Genomic DNA, 6,000 nt, shown 5'->3' on the forward strand with positions numbered 1-6,000 from the left:
AGGCTGTAATTGCTGTCAAAGGTGCATCAACAAAGTATTGAGCAAAGGTTGTGAATACTTATGTACATGTGATTTTAGTTTTTTTTTTTTTTTTTATTCAATTTGCAAAAATCGCAAAAAAAACTTTTTACACATCATTATGGGGTATTGTGCGTAGAATTTTGAGGATAAAAATTAATTTATTCCTTTTTGGAATAAGGCTGTAACATAACAAAACGTAGAAAAAGTGAAGCGTTGTGAATACTTTCCGGATGCACTGTAGATGTGTCGGTTTGTTACAGACTCCTTTTATGTGTAGGTCACTGAGAAATTACATCTGAATGTTTCATATACCACCGATACAGTAGATCTAGTGGTCTATTTATGAAAATGTGATGATACAAAAGATTTTATATTGCCGTTTATCATAGATGGACATACAAAGTCCTTAGTAATGAGCACAATTTAAAGATCTATAATACGGCCTGAAAATGAATTCCTGTCTAACAAGAGAACTTCGCTGGGGCAGAATAGTTGGCAGTGATCAAAAAGAAATGTACTACCTTTCTGTGCAGTTACACATGCTCACAGCACTGGACCAGCACAATACAGGGGGTATTGAAATGAGGACTTCAGACAGACAGGTATTCAATGAAACAGTGTCTTTTTAATGGCAGCAAACACTGCACCTTAGCATACGTGAGTATAGGCCTGGAAACACACAAGCACATAACAGAAAATAAGCAAACAAACCTAAAAGTGAATGTTTGAGCACTCCTTCCAGGTCCTGGCACCCTAATGCTAACCACCACCCCATGCCTATCACCTGGCCAGTTTGTCCAGCATCAGGAGGAAAGCACAACAGGTGTGTGGGAGTTATAAACCCTTCATGTACTCCAGGAATAATGAACACAGGTTTCACTCTAGCCTCCCTTGGAGGGAGCAGATTCCACCAGAAAGAGGGCTAGGGTTAGGAGAAGAGTTAGAATACTTAACCTGCATGCGTCAGGATTTAGTGTATACTGTATCATGTGAGCTCTATTTTACACTGAAAACATGGGAACAATTTTGTATATGGTCTATATGGCCATAATGTTTACTGTACTTTATATTGTTGGTTTAGGAGCAGATGTCACACTTGCATATTCCATGCATACTCGTCAGTGTGAAAAATGCATGCAAAAATAAACTGTTGCATTTTCTGTAGGGGGAATGCTTCCAAAACCACTATGAAAGGATACACAGTGCCTAGTTATGAGTCCAAGCTGTGTAATCCATGTGTTAGTTATGTTTGTATGCCAGAACATTTAGGTCTGCAAGACTGTTATCTGGATCGCAGAAGTGCAACACAACTGGTGGTTCTAGTATGGATTGTTTTGGAGGGGTGTAGACTCATGCTTGTCTTCAGTTTATGCCCGGTATTCACTTCATGTGTCCTCACTGCCCAGTGTCCACAAATGGTGCACAAATGATTTTGTGATTGCTCTGCTAGCTACCTATTGTTTTCCAGTCTCCATTTATTTATCTATGCTGTATGTGCCTGTTGTAGGTGTGCTCTGATTTCCCCACTGCCCAAAGTAACGGTGCTCTGTAGTATCTAATAAATCCACATTAATAATGAAGTACATTAGACGTTGTGCCTGCCGACAATTCTGAAAATTGTGTTGTTCAAGTTAGGTGGTGATGTATTTGCAAATTGGGCAACTATCCTTTATTGAGCATTAGTTGCAAATTGGATGCTAATTATTTGATTCTTCCAATTCGCAATTAAGTACGTGATTTATTACCAGAGTTTCCTGGTTGTTAAACTTTGTAAGTTATATCCTTGACATTTTGTGAGGAATATGCATTTTCTTTTTTCTAGCTTGCATAAAATTCCATTTACATTAAAAATATGAAAAACAAGAAAGGCCATAGAGATATTTAAGATGTTACTAAAAATGTAAGCATTCATGTAAGAAATATCTAGCACAATGACAGGTCAAACTTATCATGAAAGATCAGATAATGGTTCCATGCAGAACACATTCATACTGGGAGATGTCACTGGTCAGAAGGTAGTACAGTGAGAACAACACAGTTGTAGGAGGTGGGAATACTGGCAAAGGGAGGAGCGACAGATGGAAAGAATAACATAGCATTTTACTAATTCATGAATCGCTTCATCGTGTATTATGGTTTATTTATATGCTGTTGACACATTTCACAGCTCAGTCCAATAGATCAGGGATGTAATAACAATTAAATTAGAACATTACTGAACTTTACTGCGGTATGGCTCTGTCTTTGCTCCAGTGAGCACAATCATTAAAGAGCTAGAACAGGACTGCAGGCTTACTACTTACTAGAGCCACATTGTCAGCTATGCCCCGGAAAGTCATTTCAGCATATACTTTATGTAGTAATGTTTATTTTAATCAATGACATGTCAGGTTAAGGTGACCTTGTTTTACCAGCATGTGGAACTATTACGAAGATTTATTTTATTTTATCTAGTTTTATGACTACGGCATCAATTGTGCATGTTCTGTTTCTACAGAATTAATTGAAGCTCTTCAATGCAGTGTCATGAGCATTCAGAGTACTGTACATTATGTCTGTAAGGCTTCTGTCTACTCAGATTACTTCCATCTTATTGTTCATAGCTCATAGATGTAGCATCGGTGTAAAGTTAACATATTGTTCTATGATAATAACAGTTGTATTTATTTTTTTTAATCCTGGCACTGTGACTTGCTATTATAGCTTCGATTCCTTGCTTCTATTTTCGCAGCACCCTATTTATTTATTTTGCAAATGCCTTAATTAACCTTGTGATCTTTTTTACACGTATAATTACATTTTAATATTGCGGTGTTGAATCGTATATCGATATCACTCTTGTGCAAGTTGCATTATAATCTACTATAAATGTTCTAGTCCATGAAATGTCTTATCCTGTTCCACCTTTTTCATTTTCAGAAACCCTGATAATGTGGTGTTTTTTATTTTTGTTTACATTTTGGAAAATGTATTTTATTTTGTACTATTTCTTTAAAGCTAAAAAACAGTCAACACTTAAGATCAGATGAGGACAAAACACAACAACTTACACTAGAAGTGTTGCATAACAAGGAGTAATGATCCAGTGTATACTGCATGTAGATAGTGGGGCTAGCACCCTCAGGAAAGACATATTGATTTACCACATTGTCCATGGAGTCCACATATTCTACTTGCAGAGGAATGTTCAGCGTCTGCGTCAGGGCGATGATCTAAATATAGTCACATACAGTGTTCATGGGTTCCAGTACAAAAGTCCAATATGTGTAGCCCGTCCTCTAGGAACGGTTGGTAGAACTCAGCCCTGTTCTGAGGAAGGCAGAGGTGACCCGTCTCGGGTACTGGATGGCACCGTCCGAGACATATGGATGGTTGAACGCTTTCAGTAGGTTGGAGACCGAACCATCTTTCTCAAGTCATATTTGCAATGCTAAGAAATGTTTCATAGTAATATCAAAATAGGTGTTCCAAGAACCCGGCTGCTAGGAGCTCATTTGTGCTCTGGATTAAACATTCTCCTATCCTGAGAATTTCCTGCTGTTTACCAAGCAAAGATTTGAAATAGGCAAAGCCGAGTCCTCTATAGAAACAGCTGCCATCAGCTCGCGTTTTACGGACAGCGCAGTACGTGGCCTGAAGGTCTTTCAGCTCTGCTGATACAGGGGATCGCCAGCGTGGTGTTCTATGAATGACGCTATATCACACTTTTCTGTTACAAAATCAAAGTAATCTTCAGTCATGGCTGCTATACACCGTCTTTTTCCTGCAAAACCAACAACACTGATAATCTTATTCACATCTCCACTAACTCGGTCCCACTCTTCTTTGCCCTCTTGAATGCCAGATCTGTCTGTAACAAACTGGTCCATGAGCTTTTCATCTCCAACTCCCTAAATCTCTTAGCCATCACCGAAACCTGGATTTACCCCACTGACACCACTGCTTCTGTGGCTCTTTTTCTCTGGGAGCTTCACATTTTCTCACACCCCCCAGCCTGGGTATCACCAAGGTGGTGGTGTTGGGGTTCTTATATCCTCTGGTTACTCCTACTAACTCAGGGCTCGACAAATCCAGGTCACCATGGCAACCAAGATTTTAATCCTGGCCACTAGATTTTATAAATAAACACTACAAATAAAGCTAACTGTAATAAAAAATAGAAAAAAAAAAGCTCCTCCGAAGGTGCATGCACATCGCAGGAGGAGTGGTGTGAACTCGCAACATTCAATCAGTGTGGCTCCGCCTCATGCAAGTGTATGTATGTGTGTGTGGTGAAGGGGAAGCTGCTCCCACCTCCCAGCAGCGTCGACAGTGTGTAAGGGGGGACGGACAGAGTGACTGACTCACGGGCCAAGCCACCACGCTGTCACTGCCCGCCAACTGCTACTGCACCTCCTCGGCCTGACAGAGTTGCTGTGGGTCAACTTGATAGAGGTCTTCTGTGAGAGGCCTTCGGGCTTCAAGGACTTGGCTGGCTGCACGGTGGTGCTAGGGCTGCTGCAGCTCATCAGACTTCCACCAACTTTACAGGGAGGCCATGCAGACTGAGTCCAACGGGGAGGAGGACTTTGGCTTTGAAAGTAAGTGGCTGATACTCCTCCCAACTCCCACAGCGTGAGGTAGATAAGCCTGCAATTCTGTACTGGGGCTCCTACAGTACCTACTGGTACTTGAAGTTCCCCTACAAATTTTCTCAGCCTCTTGCATTGACTTCTCAGGTGAAAGTCTCTATGGTGGTATGTGGTAGCCTTGCATTAACTACACTGCAGGTGTTGCTTCTTTGGAGGGGGTGGGGGGTGGCATTATTTTATTCGGTACCCTATGTATTGTGTTTTGCTATCAGTGTGGGGTTCTGTATATGTGCCACCCCCTTGCCAATAACTGCCTTTCCAACTGTACAGTATATGTGCCGGTCACCAGTAACTGCTCCTCGCTGACAATGGTCTGGCTCCTAAACTTTTAAGCTGGCTCCTAGATTTTACAAAGATTTGTCAAGCCCTATACTAACTCATACCCTCAGAATTGTCCCTTTTCATTTTTCTTCATTTGAGGTACATGCTATTTGCCTCTTTCAACCTGTTCACCTCCGAGTGGCTGTCATTTATTGTCCCCCTGGTCCAGCCTTAAAATTCCTTGACAACTTTGCTTCCTGACTCCCCCATTTCCTTTCTTCAGATCTTCCTACCCTCATCTTAGATGACTTCAATATCCCTATCGATTTGTCCCCACAGAATCTTCTGCCTCTAAACTCCTTACCCTCACATCATCACTTGGTCTCAGTGGATCTCCTCATCCTCTCATGTGACTGGACACTCACTTGATCTGGTCTTCACTCACTGCTGTGATATTTCTCATTATATCAACTCTCCATTTCCCATATCTGACCATCACCATCTTTCTTTTACCATCTTCCTCACCCCTTCTCCATCTCTGCCTCGTAAAGTGACTATCACTAAGCAAAACCTTGAGGATTTTGACACCGTGTCCTTATCCTCCCTGCTCGACTCACTTCTTTCCCCCATTATCTCTTGAGTCTGTGGCTCCGGTGATCACTTCTCCCCCTTGCAGATCCACACCTCAACTTTGGCACTCCAAATGCACCAGATGCCTGCAAAAGTGCTCACGAACTGTCGAGTGACAATTGAGGAAATTGTGCTCTTATGCAGACTTCCTCCATTTAAAATTTTATGCTCTCAACGAACAGTACCATCTCTCTCTCTATCTTTCTCTCTCTCTCTTTCTTTCTCTCTTTCTCTCTCTCTCTCTCTCTCCTTCTCTCTCTCTCTCTCTCTCTCTCTCTCTCTCCTTCTCTCTCTCTCTCTCCTTCTCTCTCTCTCTCTCCTTCTCTCTCTCTCTCCTTCTCTCCCTCTCCTTCTCTCCCTCTCCTTCTCTCCCTCTCCTTCTCTCTCTCTCCTTCTCTCTCTCTCCTTCTCTCTCTCTCTCCCTCTCCTTCTCTCTCCCTCTCTCCCTCTCCTTCTC

The 6,000-nt window shown here is 41.8% G+C and overlaps 1 protein-coding gene and 1 pseudogene across 1 annotated transcript in view; one reads left to right on the forward strand and one right to left on the reverse strand.

The window, feature by feature from the left end:
• The window catches only part of HSD17B4 (hydroxysteroid 17-beta dehydrogenase 4), a 305,815-nt gene that overhangs the window by 42,039 nt on the left and 257,776 nt on the right, over positions 1-6,000 (forward strand). The gene's annotated exons all lie outside the window — the stretch shown is intronic.
• Positions 3,030-3,761, reverse strand: LOC148521425 (ubiquitin thioesterase OTUB2 pseudogene; annotated as a pseudogene).

Source organism: Taudactylus pleione, unplaced genomic scaffold (assembly GCF_031769625.1).
Source record: "Taudactylus pleione unplaced genomic scaffold, aTauple2 ptg000162l, whole genome shotgun sequence".
Classification (NCBI taxonomy): Eukaryota; Metazoa; Chordata; class Amphibia; order Anura; family Myobatrachidae; genus Taudactylus; species Taudactylus pleione.